An 18,079-nucleotide genomic window follows, 5' to 3' on the forward strand; every position below is an offset into this window, starting at 1 on the left:
AAATAGACAGTTCCCTAATACAGCAAGGCTGTGGGGAAAAGCAAACATCTGTTCAGACTAAAATTACAACCCCTGGCTTAGAGTGTCAGAGAAAATCAGGGACATGAGCCAATCACCTCTGTGCCAAGAGGCTGTGGGCCCTGTTTTCTCTCAGCAGGGATCTGGGTATCCATAGCCAAGCCCTTCTCCTTGAACATGTGCACGTCCACACAGTGTGGAGGTCTGTGGATTCTACTTGTAGAAATACTTTTATGTCTTACGTTCGTAATAAATCATTATGTAAGTAAGTCAGGCATCAGGATTCTTGTTGCACATTATCCAATAGCATAGTTGTTATGTAACTGTGGCAGTTCTGCTGTCTTGACTGTGACCAGGAGTCAGAGCAGTGAAGAAAAGTCATGAGTATCTGCTTGTTTGCATCTGGACTTCGCAAGTAATAGTCCTTCAAAGTCCATATCTGATAGTTTAAAAATAAGCTCCTTCTTACTAGGAAATGCATTGGATGCAAATGACAGAGTGACAGTTGCCTCCATAGAAAAACAGGGAATTCAGTCTGTCCTGAAGACATGCTCACACACAGGAAAGAGTACAGATTCCGGATAGCCATGGAACTTTGTTTAATTCTCTGTTCCAATTCAATTTATAAAAAAATAGTAAAAAAAAAGATGTTTAAATTTATAAAATAATGCTATAAAAATTCTTAGGTTGCAGAGAGTGGTGAATAGATGTCCACGTGGGATTAAAATGTTAAACAAGTCATTGGCAGTTCAAATGCACCTGACTAGAGGACCTTTGCCATGGTTTTGGGTGTCCATCTCCTTTTGAAACATTTTAGAGTTAGATGAGACACACACATCGAGTGTTAGAATTAATTAGACGTAGGGCTCAAAGCAGACATATTTTAATGCTCAAATTGCCTAAAATATTAAATATTATCTAAGTCTAGACCATTAATAGTTGAAGTTTTGGAAAGAAAACCTTGGATGTGAGCTCCCCAGTTTTTCCCATAGCACGCCCTCGTTGAACCAGAGGTCACTCAGTAAGCTCATGATTAAATCAGTGGAATGGATACCTGAAAAGACACAAATCATCTTCTGTGCACCATGCTAGCCCCAAACCTGAAAGGGAAGTGCCCACTCTCTACCTCTGTACAGCATGCTAGACCGCAAACCTGAAGGGAAAATACCCATTCTCGACTGGCTAAGTAGTAAGGTGAAACCCCCCAAAACCATATATAAATCTTCCTGGAAATTGGAAGCAAACAAGATCACCAGGCAAAAGTTGGGATCATGAGGGGCAGGAGTCAGAGGGAAGGATAGAGGGGGAGAGAAAGGAGAGAAGGGGAGGGTTGGGGAGAGCTTGGGGGACTGGGATTGTTGAGATGGAAGAAGAACAGATATGGGAGTAGGGAGGGAGATATCTTAATTGAGGGAACCATTTTGGGGTTGGCAAGAGGCTAGGCTCTGGAGGGGTTCCCAGGAGTCCACAGGGATAACCTTAGCTAGGACCCTGGGCAGTGGAGGAGAGGGTGCCTGAACTTGTCTTTTCCCGTAGTCAGACTGATGACTACCTTGAATATCACCATAGAACCTTCATCCTATGACGGATGGAGACAGAGACAGAGACCCACATTAGAGCACTGGACTGAGCTCCCAAGGTCCAGTTGAAGAGTGGAAGAAGGGAGAATATGAGCAAGGAAGTCAGGACCATGAAGAGTTGGTTCACCCACTGAGGCAGTGTGCCTGAGTTAATGGGAGCTCACTAATTCCAGCTAGACTGGGAATGAATGAGCATGGGATCAAACTGGACCTCTGAATGTGGCTGAAAATTGGGGAAGACTGTGGAGCCAATGATAATGGCACTGCGATTTGTCTTTACTGCATTTTGGGATCTCTACTGGCTTCTTGGGATCCTATTTTCTTTTGATGCATACCTTCCTAAGCCTGAATGTAGGGGGGAGGGCCTTGGACTTTCCACAGGGCAGGGTGCCTTGCCCTCTCTTAGGACTGGAGGGTTGGGGGAAGGGGGTAGAAGGAGCGGGAGGGAAGTGAGAAAAATATAAGAAAAATTAAAGAAAAAATAATAATATGATAAACATTGACTTAGAGCTAAGTGAACCTTTCTTCATTATATGACATCAATTATTTCCTAGAATGTTACAATGGATTTGAGTTCAAGAGAAATTCAGGCCAGATAATTTGAGATCTGTGTATAAAAACACAAGGAGAGAAGGAGGGCGATGACGGTCAGGGTGCTGGTGTTAAAACTCTTGTAAAATAAAATAACGCAGAGATCACAGTTCACATTTTATCATCTTTAACATAAAAACAAAACTGAAAATAACAATAATGTTAATGAAAATTAGGGGTATGGGGGACTGTGCTGCCCATTACTAGTGATGTGATAAATGACTAGAATTGCAGTTAAAAATAGACATTAAGTGTCTCCTCTCTCACTCACTGTGAGACTGTTATCCTCAGAGCATGCTCTCTCTAGTGTCTACCCGAGTTTGATTACATATATCTGTACACACACATATATACATATGTTGGAAGAGGGGGCCACTCACTGGTCCCAGCCACCCAGCCATGAAATAATCATACAGAAGCTGTATTAATTAAATCTCTGCTTGGCCCATTAGCTCTAACTTCTTATTGGCTAACTCTTACATATTAATTTAACCCATTTCTATTAATCTGTGTATCACCACGTGGCAGTGGCTTACCAGCAAAGTTTCAGTATGTCTGACTCTGGCCGTGGCTCCATGGCGAACGTACGTTAGAGCCAAACTTTTGATTTATTCCCAAAGTCTCATGTTTGTGAAAGAATGGGTAATTTACAGAAGTCGGGCATGAATGAGTTCTAGACAATAGGAATACACATTCAACAAGGGGTGGCACTAGATTCTGGTAGAAATTCACTTTTACCCATACTTAAAAATTATAACCCAGGCTGGGTTCAGAAGGTGTTATTTGCTTACTCTGAGGTAGGAATGAGATTGCAATTTTAAATAATTGGAAACATGTAAAGCAAGCAGGGAAGCATTTTGTGACATGTGGAAGACAATGTGGAACTCAAGTCCCAGTGTCCCCACCGAGGGTTAGGTGTTTGGCTCAGAAAAGTGAAGTTATTCTGACTTGGTACCCACTGTGCCTCATATGAAGCAGCAATGGTATCTCTCACAGGAAAAAGACTGCTTTTCTAGTCCTTTAAAGAAAAGACTACCATGGCATAAACTCTTTGTGTAATAACTTATGGCCTCTTTAACTTACTGACTTATTTTCTTTCATAGATTCTTTCTAGTCATGCATCGGAAATTCATAGCATTATTGTTAAAATGTCTCTCTGAGTAAGCATGCAAGGCTCCAAAATGTAATTAGGTGGCTACAGTTGTGTGAGACAGACATGTTATAATCCAGCCTGGAGAATCCTGATTCCAGCACCCTCAAGATCTGTAAATGTAGTTTTACCAGTAAGCAGGAAAAATATGAAAACACAGGACAGTGGGGTTAGGGTTGAGCTTAGTATGCAAAAGGGCTGCCGAGCAATCATGAGAATCCCTGTTCAGGTCTGTGGCTCCCGTGCATGGAAAACAATCCTGCATGCTGGTGGACACCTGGAGAGGAAATCAGCTTGTCCCGAGAGCCCAGATTCATGGAGAGACCTCATCTCTTCTCAGAAAAGAAATGGAGAATGTCACTCCCTTCCCATCAGTCATCATCACTAGCTCCCTGGCTTGGGAAGAAACTTGGTGAGCATCTACATTGGAATTTGACTGGCTTGATCTAGTTCAAGATGTCACAGTCTACACCAATGTACATACTAGCAACACCCATCATTACAAAGAAAAGAGCTCATAAAGCTGAGAAGTGAAATCGTTTGTGTGCATGTGTGTGTGTGTGTGTGTGTGTGTGTGTGTGTGTACGCACGCACATGCATGCATGTGCACATATGTTTCTGTGGTATGGCTGGGAGATGAAAGTGGAGGTTCATGAAAGAGGTCATCGGGAGGGAAAGTAGAGGTAGGTTTGATCTAAACGAGTTATATATGTGTGTATGAAGCTATCAAGCAAAAAATAAAAGTATCTTAAAGTGTTTGATTGGCTTTCTTAAACTAGCTGGATGATGTTTTCATTTATGAGCCAATGAAAATACAATGGTTTTATCTTTAAAACTTTATAGACAAAGCAGCTTTGGTTATCTTGGTGCAGTAATGGACTAGTCTGCTCTGTGCATGTTGTTATGGTAAAGAGCGTCTGGGAAAGTCAACCCATAGAAAGAAGAGAGATGGACAGCCATCGGTGTTTGAAGATGGAAGTAGGGCACCCTTCTTTGCTTCACATTAGTAACAGCAAGAACCAGGTCAAGATTGATGGAGGCAGACTCTCACCCTGTGGTCTCCAACCTCATGCACAACCCCACGTGTGTGCACCGACACACAAGCACACATATACAAAAGGCACACACAAACACACATAAAAGAAAATGCTCAATGGTGAAAAAACTAAGACAAAATTACCAACATATTCAGAGCAAATTTTCCTTTCAATCCATACATGTGTCTTCCGTAGGCATATATTTATTTACATATTAAAATATGCATTCAGACACATACAGATTGATATTCAAATTTACACAGAGAATGCCAGGGAAATTTTCAGTAGACACAGACTATTGATATATGCAGAGGCACTGGAGAGAAATGAAGACATTGGGGTCCAGACATAATCGTGTTGTTAATAAGTTCTTCCACTGGGCCTTGGGGTGACTCAGGGTGTCCCTCCGTGTAAGGTCCCTTTAGTCTTTATCCCCAGAAGTCAAGTCCAGAACTCCCTGCAGGGTGCATAGGCCTCTGTCACCCTGAGACTTCAGGTGACCTTCCTGTTTGGCTGCTTCCCCAGTGGTGTTTCTCAGTCTGGGATCACAGGCAAACTATCTCAACTCTTCTGAACTCTAGCTTCTTCTGAGACGCCTGGGAATGAGGGTGAGCCAAGAAGATATAATATTTATTATAATATTACAGGTCAGTGGCATCAACATCACTAGAGACAGTGGGTTTTCTCTCCGGCTGGGGAATGCCTGATGGCTCACGCACCTGCTTTCCTGCTACTGCCTATATAAAAACTGTTCCTGCAGGTGAGCCGGCCTCTGGGAAGCTGAAATCAGACTTTTTCTCCCTCTGCGTGTTTTGTTACAGATGCCACTGACCTCTGTCTACAACCTCCTGTGAGGCACAATGCTTTAAAATGAAACAAACTGTAGTAAACGTGTCGAGATCCCGTTGCCATGCCCTGGTTCCCCGTATCGGCTTCCTGTTCCACTTTGGCTCTTAATCACAATCCTACTCACAGAATCAATGATGACCTTATGGTCTTGTTTGTTGGTCACTGCAAATTAGAATCAAGTTTTCTGCAGCCATGTGAATAGTCCAAATTTTTAACAGTCCTGAAGACCCCTCTGCTCACTAGAGCGTTCTGATTCCTATTTGTTAAGTTCATTTCTTGTCCAATCAGGTACATCTGCAGATTCTTGCTCTGGAGGGGAAATGCCTGTCTAGTGTGTGTCTCCTCACTGCTGTTCTGCTGCCTATGGTGAGGCTCAGGCAGCTTTGAATCTGAGCGTAGGTCATCTCCTCTGTTGTATAAAGTAAACCACAGTTACATGCGGAGCTCTCTGGCTTAACCAAGAGAGCTTCTCTTCATTGTCATGATCACAGGAGCCCCAAACAGGGGAAGCCATAAAGGCCTAGAGAGAATCACCTTGAGCAAGAGAAAACATTTAGTTTTAACAAGATCAAAATTATTTTAGATGTTAAAAGATAATGTCGGCCCATTTCTATCTGCCTAAGTGAATTCTTTAGACTGTGTGTTTTGTGAAGGGGCTCTATCTTTCTTGACAACTCTGTATAATCTGCTCTTTTTCTCTTTACTCATCCTGATTAAATGGATACCACGACTGTGTTTTTTCTTGCAGCTGAGGAAAGAACAGCACAGAATTTTGGTGAACGGGGATGCTGACTTTAGTTGCACGCGTGGTAGAGTTCAAGGTCCAAAGCTGCATTCCTTAGAGAGTACTCCTGACTCTGGGCACCTCTTAGTTTAATATTACCTGAGAGAGGCTTACTGTAGAAGACAGAAAGAAGAAGCCAAGAACCTGAGACACGCTAAGATGCTGAAGAGGGTTATGGAGAAAGACTGGAGTATGATCACTAATGTCAAAACGAGAACAAAATTAAAATTCCAAGGGGTATTTTGTGAAAATGGAATTTTGACAGAAGATAATTCAAGCTAAATGAGAATGAGGAGGAGAGAGTCTACAAATCCAGTAGGTTTTTAAAGAATATTAGAGTCTTTAATAAATAGTTTCAATGGGGCCAGCGAGTGGGAAAGGGTAGATTGCAGTTTCAAATGTGATTAAGCCGAAAAGGAAGACATTACAGCCAGATCATTTCCTCCAGGAAATGAGCCATGATCCTGATAAAGATTGGGTTCTTCAGAGAGGCAGGCAGCAGCTGATTAGGTCAGAGGCAGTGGAGACCTCCTCAGAGTGGAATAGTCCCCCAGAGTGCAACCAAGGTCTCAGATATGACACAATGGCCCACCTCCGGCTGTCATTCTGGATCCGTGGTCCTCCATGATAGTCCCAGCATGTCTGGGTGTACAGAGACAGATCTTGTTGACAAGGGCCAGAGCCTTCAGATGACCCCTGCTCTGGGATGACAGCTTCATTTGGGGAACCCTTGTATTTATCTCCTCTGGTAAAACTGAGAAAAGAACTTTAATTATTGTATTAAGCACACAATATGACTTTCCATAGTCCATTTCTTCGTTCTCACCAGTGTCTTGCTTCTCTCCCCATTTCCTCAAAGAGGGTAAAGTCTTTTCCTAAAAGAGGGTAAAGTCGAAATTTTTCAAGTTATGGGCTAACTTCTAAGTTGGCAGGAGCATTGCTCTTACTACTTGGTTACACAACCAATTGGTATTTACTGAGAAATAGGTGTAGGCAGGATTTTTTTTAAAAAGTGGGGGGGGGTTGTTTAGTAATTTTGTTTTATTACTCTAAATCTTTTTTCCCAGTTGGCATCTATATTCCAGAATTACATACAGCCTAGAACTAACTTTTTAAGTACTTTACCATAAAGGATGAGTTTTAACTATTAAAAGGAGTTGATTTGTAAAATTTTAACCCAAGCACCCGCAGATATCAAGAACTCTGCCTTGACATTTCAAGAGATGTTTAATGTTAAATGTTTGTGCCTTTACTTGTAGAAAGAACATGGTTGTGATGTCTACACACAGCAGCTGCACACAGTGGAGTGGGGGCACTCTCCTCACTTGGCTGCAGCTCAGCACACATTGGGGGAGTTTCCCCAGTGGACAGAGGGAAAGGGAGAGCCACTCTCTCCCAATGACAGCTCTTCCTGACACCTCTGAACCTTTCTTTTATTATTGACATCTTTGGAGGTGTTTTTTTTCCAAACTCTGATGTCCCCGCTTCTCCCACCTGGTTCCAATATTCAGATGTCCATCATGTAGTCTATGAATTCTGCCTAAAAACGTTAACAGAAACTCTGTCCTGGCGTGCAGGTTTGACCCCAGCCTCTGTGTTTAAAGTGAGGATCTGGACATGTGACTTCCAGACTCAGGCTCCTGCCTTTCCACAGGCAAAGGAGACAGACCCAATGCTGTCATCTCTTACACATTTTCAAGACAAATCTTCAGTCCCTGAGATAGGTGGTACTCTGGTAGGCATGCTTCTGGCTAGCTATCCCTCTGCAAGCAGCAAATGTTATTACCCTAAGAGACTGGCCCTGAGGGACAGACACATAGCTCTCTCTGTCACTCAGTACCCTAAAGCAGCCCCCTGTCCTTCTCTGTCCCCATAGAAAAAGGCCACCCTGATCTCCCTCACCTCCCAATTGCTATTCCGCACTGAGAAGCAGAGGAAAGAATGCCGGTCGAGAGGAACCCGATGGAAAATTTATTTGAAGACATCTGAGTTCCCAGTAAGTGTTGGATAATTCTTTAAAGATCAGAGGCACAAGTTAGTTGTGCACAATGGAGGTCTCAAGGTCACTAGCAGGGGATGGTGACTGAGGCTGGAAGAGAACCAGACCTCCTTCTTTTTTTTTCTATTTGAAGTCCATTTGCTATAAATGCATATTCATCCAGGTACTTTCCCCAAGCTGCAGAGGAAGCTTATGTCTCTGCAGTAGTCCTCGCTCTGAACTTGGGTAGTAAAATGTGAAGCCCTTCTAAACTACAGAGCCACAGTGGCCACACGCAGACCATCATCCCGATTCTAGGGATGGAAGATTGACTGAAAAAATAAAAAGGTCCCGAGAACAATCACAAGCCAACAAAAATATCAATGCTTGTCATCCTATAAGCTGTTTCCACTGCTGCCTCCCACACAGCATATTCCTCTCTATTACACAGGTATTTATCTTTACAAAGACTTGGCTAACTCAGTTTACTGGCCATATATAAACATCATTTAAAAATAAATAAAATATCTTTGAAAGCTAGTGGCTAGATGTGACTTCTAACACATTTTTTTTAAAAAAAAAAAAAGGAACAGGCGCTCCTTGGAATGCAGCTGAAGGCAGTGCACAAGCATAAAACACAGAAGAATGTATGTGCTACCATAAAGGAAGGAAGAACAAAATCAATTAAAATAGCATCTTATATAAACTATGAATAAAGCCACAGGGTGCAGGGGCCAGCCAGGAAAGCTCCAGAAGTCTGGAGCTGGGGAGCTAGAAAAGGAATACAAAAGAGGGAACTTGGTTGACAATCTAAGGTACCGAATAAATGCCCTTGAGATCCTACCAGTATAATTGTGTGGGAGAAAGGGCGAAAGTTTTGTGTAGAAGAAACGTGCGGAATGTACTCCAACAGTCTACCCTGCGTAGGCACTGCCTACGCTTTAACCTGTGTGTGAGCACAGGCAGAGCAGCGACTGGCAGCTGTGCGACCCTGTGTGAAGACAGGGAAGAGCAGCCTGAGTGTACAGCCATAGGCTTTTACAGTCACGGGACCAGGTTTCATGTCGACTCTACAGTACAGCGTCTTCTTCACAGTAAAATGCTTGGATAGCCTTGGGTGAGGGTGACAAGCTATATCTGCGGTCTCCCTCCCCGAGAGCCCTGGCCTAATAAATCACAAGAAATACCTGGAAAAAGACTCGTTTGAGAAGTAGCTGGCAAAGTGCCTAACCAGCACTACCTCCAAACCTCCAGGACAGTCCTTTACAGCACAGTCCCCAGACCTCAAAGACAGCATGATTGGGATACTTTCAGTCTCCGTCCAGTACAGAGGAACCTAAGGAGACCTGGCCACTAAGTGTCCCATGTGCTCCTGACTAAAAGGCAGAATGGGATGAAGTATATAAACCCAAGACCCTTACCACGTCCCTCTGGGTTTATTAGCAGTGACAATTATACCCCAGTGACAAAAGATGTTCATAAAGGGATAAGTGACGTCAGGTGAGAAGGGGACATCTGTGCTCTCTTTAGACTTTTCCTCTGAATCTAAAACTTCGAAATTAAAGTTTATTATTCTTTTTTGTTCCAAAATGGCTATGTAACTCTGTCTTCTTCTCTTAAATACCCAGCTATTGGTGTTTAATTTAATCTTAGCTAATTTTCCTATGCACTATGGTGATTCATGAGCAGATCAAAGTTTTCATTTCTAAAAAAATGTGATGGTAGCCATAATAGTTTAATGAAAGAGTTTTCTTTAATTGAATTAGAAGGAGACACATTTCCCCTGCCTCCATTTCCCCCAGGGAGAGAACATTGTGTCATCTTGTTAGCTGGGTTCCCCTGGGGCACAACCTCTCACTGGCATATCTGTCATGGTTAAGGGACCCTGGGAGACAGCAGCAGCCTGAACAGCCCCTACACGCATGAAGTTCACAGAGATGCTGTGTTTCCTTCTCCTTTAAAGGAGGGTTATCCACAAAGCCTTGACGAATAATGTTCATTCACCTTCTGTTTGCCCAGGACCTTCTGAAGAAGTAAGTCCTCGGAACAGGTTTCATAAACACATCTAGGAGTCCACTGAGCTGTGTTACTTGAGGAAGCTTTATCAGAGAGGAAGATGGGAGGAAACAAGGGCAGTGAAATCATCAAACGTGTTATACCATGATAGAAACAACCGTCACTTCAGCCCCTTCGCAAGCCCAAGCACCAGACAAGCAAGCATTCACCCTGCTCCCCCAGCACCCTGCAAATGCTCCCTATGAGATTGGACATGGCTAATGGCTGACAACTTACCTTCCTATCACCACCATACTCACAGAAAAATGGATTCTTAGAAGGAAAACCGCTTGTAAGAGAAAAAGTTTATTAGAGACAGATGCTAGAATCAGGCTCTTCATTATAAATCTCAGGTAAAGGCAGGTACGAGGTGATGGCATTAAGAAGAGGAAAGTGGGCTGTGGAGATAGCGCTGTCTACAGAGTGCTTGTCCTCTTTCTCATGGACCCACAGAATAAAAGAAAATTAAACATAAAGGGGAGTGGGGGACACATGCTTATAATCCCAGAACTAGTGAGGAACACACACACACACACACACACACACACACACACACACACACACACACGTATGACAGCCTAGTCTATTTGTTAAATTTAGGTCAAAGGGAAGCCGTGTTTCAAAACAAAATGATAATCATGAAGATCCCAAGGAAACTACATACAAGCACGCACGCACGCACACACACACACACACACACACACACACACACAATGGGGAGGGCAAGAGAATAACAAAATGTAGAGCAGGACACAGTAACAGAAACTCTTGGTGGAGGGAATAGTGTTAGTGTTCCTTGGAGCAGCCAGCAGGATCAGGGAAGAAGGAACAGGGCTTGAAACCCTGCAGGCTCCAGGGCCCTGAGGCAGGCAGACTTGGCTGAGGAGGGAGGGCGTGGGAAGTGATACCACCAAAGAGAGGAGAGGATTCTGAAAGCCAATGGCAGAACCAGAAGATGGTGAGAGTCTTGAGTTAGGGACAAAGCCAATGGCAGAACCAGAAGATGGTGAGAGTCTTGAGTTAGGGACCAAGCCAATGGCAGAATCGGAAGATGGTGAGAGTCTTGAGTTAGGGACAGTGACAAAGGCAAGTCTTTCTTAGTAGGAAAAAAATCCTGCTTCATCATGGAATGAGTGGCAGGAGAAAATGGGGGTGTTTTCCTTAAGACATCCCCTCCAGGATGGGTTGGGGAATGAGAAAGGAGATCCAGGATAGTTTAGAGAACCATATCTGTTTAACCACTGAAAATGAAGCTGAAAGGAGAATCAAGATATGTCTCAGTATCCCATTCTTGGGATCTTAGGGAGGAAAGGAGAGAGCTGGAAAGAGAAGGGGAAGAAAAAGAGGACACTGGTCTAGGAAGGGAGAAAACTGGGAAGAGAGGCAGGGGAAGAAAAAGAGGAGGATGCTGGTTCAGGAAGGGAGAGAGCTGGGAAGAGAAGCAGGGTAGAAAAAGGAGGACACTGGTCCAGCAAGGGAGGGCTTGGCAGCATCACGGACTCAGAAAAGCAGTGTTGAATATTTCCAGACATGTTCACTGGTAAGCGTGATGAGTGACATAAAATAGTGACTACAGGTGAAAACGCATCTATTCTTGGGGTCGAACACTCTTCAGAGTTACCATGCAAACCACAGCTACACATGATTGCAGTCAGACAATAGGGGAAAATCACATTTGGAATTTCCAAGTCCAGGTGCAGAGAGACTTATGTGAGATGGTCTTATGAGTAATCAGAGCATGGGACTGTCTATAAAAAGCTCGAGAGGGCTAGAGAAAGAAACCTCCCTCCCTTTGTCTTTGGTTTGTAGGGACAGCGGCCACACGAGGCACAATGTCACGGAACACTCCTTGCTCAGAAGACAAGAGGCAGGCACTGGTACTAATTGCCTGAGGGTGACAGGTACACAGTGTCCTGTCTATGGCTGGCCATCTCCTGTCTTCCCACCTTCTCCTCAGCTCCACAATTAGCCTCACAGAACCTCCACAGCTGTCGGTGACACCAGTTTTAACCCTAAGCATTTCCTACTGTCTTACTGGGTCTTTGTTTCCAGAGAAGTTGAGATGCTGGTTAAAGCCCCCTGGGACAGTGATTGTTGATGAGGCCCAGCTGGTGACAGTGAGCTTATGCAAAGGAATTCCAGTGGAATGGGTGTCTGGGACAGGTCTGGTCTACTTCCTCTTGCCTTGCATATTTTCTCTACCTGACAGAGATAAAATGTCTCCTCTATGCTTCTTCTCCTCATCTGTTGTTTCATTTTGCTGTCTTGAGATAGAGACTCTCTATGTAGTCTGGGCTTAGAACTCACTAAATAGCCCCCAGATCCGTCATGTGGTGGTCCTTTTTGTTCAGTCTCGTGAGTCCTAGGACTACAGACATGGTCACCAAGACTGGCCTCTCTCTGATAGCAACTATGTGATGCTATTAAATGAAAATGTAATTTACAGTTATCTAACAAAAAGCCATGAAGTCCAACTATGCCCGAGCTCACACAGAGCATGTGGGTAGAGTCACTCTGTTTTCGCTCAGAGGCACGGAGGGATTTCTCCTGGTTTGCCTGGTGCAGATCATCCCACTGTTTCGAGGAGCCAGAGTCGTTCATGGAGAAGACACTCAGCTAAAGTCGTTACATCTACTCTGAAGATAGAAAATATAATCTTTATAACTCCATGTACCATACCAATAGCACACAGCTTATGAAAAGAAAGGGAGAACACACCAGTCAATTCTCTGATGCCAAGAATGGGAAAATCATAACAAAATAATGTGTGCTGAGATCCTTTGGTGGTCAGGCATCTACATTTCTCACAGAACATTTACAAAAGAAGGATTTTATAAAAATTGGTGTAGTTCTGCCTTTTGAGAATATCTAACGTTAGTGTAACCTTCCTGACTACATGTAACCTTCCCTGACCCTTTTCTGTGATGTGATGTGTATGTGTGTTTATGTGTGTGTGTGTGTGTGTGTGTGTGTGTGTGTGTGTGTGTGTGTGTTGCTGGAAACTGAATCCAGCACCCTCTCATGCTATGGCAGGCACTCATCCACTGAGCTACAAATACATCCCCTCTCCTGGGGTTTTCCTATATGCATTTCTCTATGTTTTGAAACATTCTCTGCCAACTCTGTAGCAACATCATTAAAAATCCCCAGAATATTTCTTTATGTGAATTTGCTATAATTTTCCCTATTATATGTTTGACACTTTATTCCACTGCATCTTGCATATGTGCTGTTTCCTTCTATTGCACGGTGGCAGGGGGGCTCACCTTTTCTATAGGTCTTTCTCTCAGGAAGTTTCTGCTGATGGTTTTCTTCCTCTCCCTATCCACTCTGCCTGTGAGACATGCTCCCTCTGATAGATGCATTTAGAGTTTCCCTTGCCTCTCTGTATTCATGCAGCTGAGATGTTACTCAACGACCTTGAGGTTCAAGGCTTGATTGTCTGTTCCAGTCTAGAGGCAGATGTTGCTCCCTCGAACACTGCTGTCCTGTCTTTTTCAGTGCTAAATGTTGATCATCCTACAATTTGAAGGTTCTTGGCCCTTGACTTGGTTATTGTTTGAACTACTGATGTGTTGGAATTTCCTGTAGCTATACAATAGTTTCATGTAGATTTTCTTGGTAATTGTTTGTCACACAATAAAAGGTAGGAGGCTGTGTCCAAGTCAGGGGATCAAGATGAGTGACAGGGACTGTTACACAGTCCTTTCAATTCCTGAGATTTAGAACATCCAGTGTCTCCTCCCAATATTCGATAGGATCCAGGTGTTTGAAACAGAGGATCTTTAATCATGGGTTCGATTGATTCCAAGTCTTTTAAAAGTGGTGAGGGAACTAATTAATCAGACTGGTAATTAAAGAAAATGATGATTGCCCTTGAGGATGAATAAACAACAACAAAAAAAAAGGGTCTCCAGAGCCCAGGGACTGAGTGGGCTGAGTTCCCATTTGTATTCCCTGTCCAGTGGCATGGCTCCTTTATTTAATTCTTCATTCTGAGATCATTGCATCTATTTGAGTTTTCCTGGGAAGAAGAGGAGTTAAATAGATTTTCTTCTAAAGTTTCTAATAAGCCAGTCTGAACATACTTTAAAGAAGCTCAAAGGTCCTCCTTGGATTCAGAAGATCTGATATGTAGTTGAGGTTAAGTCAGGAAGTACGGGGTCAGCTCTGGGGTAGGCAGGATAAATGCCTAGGACCTTCATTCATGGGGAACTTTCTCACCAGGTTCTTGCTTGGCTAGAAAATGTATTTCCATAAGGCTTCTAAAGCACTACCTGTTGCCCGGCTTTCCACTGTTTCACTTCCTGGACTGCTCATGTCAATGGTTAAGCCATAAAGAAGGATGTACATGACTAGGTATTTATTAAAAACCTAACTTACTTATAATTGTCACCTATGTGCTTTTGCCTCTGAAGCTACACTTCTACAATTTTTGGTTGCCGGAAGGAAGTGGAAATTGAATACAAATTACTTGATAGGCATCTTAAGACTTGTGCTTATAAATGACCCTCCTAACATTGATTATTGAAAAAAAATGAGTCTGAGGTAGCATTCTTGCCAATACTTAAATACTCATGTGAATCTCTTCTTATTCCTTTGGTACCATAGGAACGTATAGCTCCCACCAGGTATTCAATTCCAAACCCTGCAGGTGAGGGATAAGGGAAACAAAGTAGATGTAAAAATCCAGTTTTATGGATAGCATATGGCATGCATGCTTAGAGACCATTGCTGTACATTACTCTCTAGATTTTTCATTTGAATTGCATCCAATAGGCTTGGTATATTAGTACAGATTACTGAGATCAGAGTTCCTTCATTAACACCTAGAAACAGGTTGTTCCAAAACTTCTATGCCTTATAAACCACTACACACCACTAAGAGGTGGATATACGTTACTAAGCGCTGAATTAATTATAAGATTTAATTAGCACTGGTGCAGCTGAACCCTGAGGAACTGGTGGCACTGTGTGTGTCAGGAGATTTAACACATGAGAGACATCTTTTGCTGTAAAGAAAGGTCTGGGAAAAGAGATTTCCATCCATCACTGTCTCTGTCACTCCCTCTCCAATCTTCCATTCTTACCACTCTCTCTCTCTCTTCCTCTCTCCCTTCCCAGTTCCACTAACTATCCATTGCACCCCTCATGCAACCATGGTCTTTTAAACTTTACATAGGCCTTGGATGAGTTTGCAATATCTTTTGTCAAAAATGTAGACACAACTCTGAAACATGAAGGCACCTGCACAGTAGCAAACTGTGCTTTTTGAGACAGTCACTACTTTTTTTGATGGGGCTGGAGAGATGACTAAGCATGCCAGAGTACTTATTGCTCCTGCAGAGAACCTGGTATTGTATCAATTCTCAACACCACCATGGATGCTAACAACCACCCCTGTGACTCCAATCAGGATCCAGGAGATCCTGATGCACTTGTCTAGCTTCTGTGGCCTTTCAGGCATACACATTGTACAGAAACATTCATACAAACAAAACACCCATACACATGAAGTAAGAAAGTAATAATATTATTTAAAGATAAGAAAACAGAGTTGGGCAGTGGTGACACATGCCTTTAAACCTGGCACTTGGGAGGCAGAGGGAGGCAGATTTCTGTGAGTTTGAGACCAGCCTAGTCTACAAGAGCTAGTTCCAGAACAGTCTCCAAAGCTACAGAGAAACCCTCTCTCAAAAACAAAATAGAAATAAAAGAAAGAAAATGGCAATGTTTCCAGGAGAGACTATATAGCATCTATATAATATTCAAGCTATATAACACTTTTGCAGCATTTCCCACGATGAGGAAAAGGCATGTATATATCTAACAACGGTTTGTGTCCTGTGATTGGGTCCCTGAGGAGGGTTCATATCTTCTACGATATTTTGGGCAGAAAAGCTAAACCTCAGTCCAATGAGCAGAAAACAACACACAGACCAAGTTCAGGACTATAAGTGATCAGCATTGCTCAATGTTTTTTAGGTCATGAGGAGGCAAGGAGGCTGAGGAGCCACCAGGAGAAGCAGCAGACGCTGGAGACAGGAATCTAAATTGAGTGTGGATCCTAGAACAGAAAATTTACAGCGGAAAAACTGACAGAGCTCAGTAAAGTAGGTGTTTAAAGATAATAAGCCCATGTCAACATCAATTGCTTCATTTTGGTCATTGTGCTCTCATTATGTAAAAGATTAACACCTGGAGGAAGGAAGACGGGTGAAGGTTACACGGGTCATTTAGACTATTCCTGAAGAATTTTGTAAGTCTAAAATTATTTTGAAATACAAACCTAAGAATAATAATGTTATACACCCTGGGATTTATTAACCTCCTGCTGGAACAAAGTTGACTGTGCCCTTCCTGACTTTGCCTCTGCAAGGAGAGCGGAGCACAATGAAGCATGGCAGGAGACTGGGAGGTAAGCAAGTGGTTGCCCTTGGATACATGGGCTTGGACCGCCAGCAGAAGTGGCTGCTGCTACCAAAAGAAAACCCACTGAAACATGAGGTGCTAAGGCTCATATGCCTGTGACACCCACAACTTTTGGTGCCCACAATGCCTGTGGAGTCAATGTCGCATAGCCAGATCAGTATCTCTGCCAAAGGGAAGAATTATCAAGGGCTGGAGACATCAAAGGCAGCAGCAGCAGCTCCACACAGAAGATGCTGATACTGGGTCTGGGAAGACTGAAGGATGCAACAGATAGCCAAGGGTCCATATAAATAAACACAAGGTTGTGGAGTATAAGTAGGTGGGAGATGAGAGAGAAGGGCTGATGGAGAATTTTAAACCACCTCTTAGTCCTCTGTGTTCTCTTTTGCAAGCCCTGTGGCAGCTTCCTTCTATAGACTTCAGGGTAGAATGGGGAAGAAAGGGAAACAGGATAGTGCAAAACCCTGCCAGCCCTCACCTAGCCTGGGATGCTGAGCCAACAGCGTGTGCTAATGGAATTAGGAAGCTCTTTCTTTGTAGTCTTCTCGATAGAGATCTAGAACCCACCCCAAGCATCAGAGAAGCCATGGAGGAGGACCAATGAGAGGATCCTAAGCAGTCGTCTTGAGCACCACTTAAACTTCTCAAACAAGAAAAGTCAGCAACTTCCCATAGCCAAAAGTTACTAAAGGAGCTGTGGAAATGACGTCAGTGGGGGGAGAAGAGGAGAGGGACAGTAGGAAACTCTAAGGGAATCCAACAGCATGTAGGTTAAGCGCAGTGGGTTGTATTATAGGTTCATTTTGGACCAAAGCAGTGTATAATGTGAGACACAGGAGAGATAGAGTACCCATGGGAGGGAACTCACTGTACTGTTCTTATAGCTCTTTTTTTTAAATGGTTAAAAAAAGATGCCTGGCCATTATGTGAAAGAAATCCAATTAAAATATGTGCAGAAAGATTTCTGTAAACTGAGCCTGTGGGTGATAAACTGCCCTGTCTAGCTCGTGCTGTAGGAGCTGCCTCCCCCAACTTAAGTTCCTCCACCCCAGCAGGGACTTCCAAACATCACTGCCCCCTGGTGTTAGGTGGAACTCTAGTTAATACAGGGCATGCTCCTATATGGGACAAAGGAACTACGAGCTTTCCCCATAAGCATTAAGTCATAATTAGAACCAATAGGCTCCAGCCCAACACTAACATGCCATTACCAAACATTAAGAAGACATAGGCCATTGGCCTGACAGCATTAAGGCTATGGCTTCCATATCTGGAGAGTGAAAAGGAGTCTAATATCTATTGTGGTGCTTAGGCATGACCAATGACACTGATCTGCAAGGTGTGGCTAAGGGGGAGTCTGCGGTCAAAGGACAGAGCAAAGCCAGTTGGCTCATTCTGACTCCTGACCTCAGTGCTCTCAAGGCTCGACGCGGAGACCATTAATGCTACTCTGGCCACAGAGGCTCAAGCCCAAGGCAATCTCAGGGTCATCTTTAATGTCGCTGCAAGTGTGACTGTGAGAAATGCTTTGTGCAGAAACCTTCCTACTAGGAAAATTTGCATAATGTGATATCCATTAGATCTTAGAGATTGCAGGCTCATATA

General features: G+C 43.3%; 1 protein-coding gene across 2 annotated transcripts in view; it reads right to left on the reverse strand.

The window, feature by feature from the left end:
- The window catches only part of Csmd1 (CUB and Sushi multiple domains 1), a 1,402,422-nt gene that overhangs the window by 924,179 nt on the left and 460,164 nt on the right, over nucleotides 1-18,079 (reverse strand). The gene's annotated exons all lie outside the window — the stretch shown is intronic.

Source organism: Microtus pennsylvanicus, chromosome 9, assembly GCF_037038515.1.
Source record: "Microtus pennsylvanicus isolate mMicPen1 chromosome 9, mMicPen1.hap1, whole genome shotgun sequence".
Lineage (NCBI taxonomy): Eukaryota > Metazoa > Chordata > Mammalia > Rodentia > Cricetidae > Microtus > Microtus pennsylvanicus.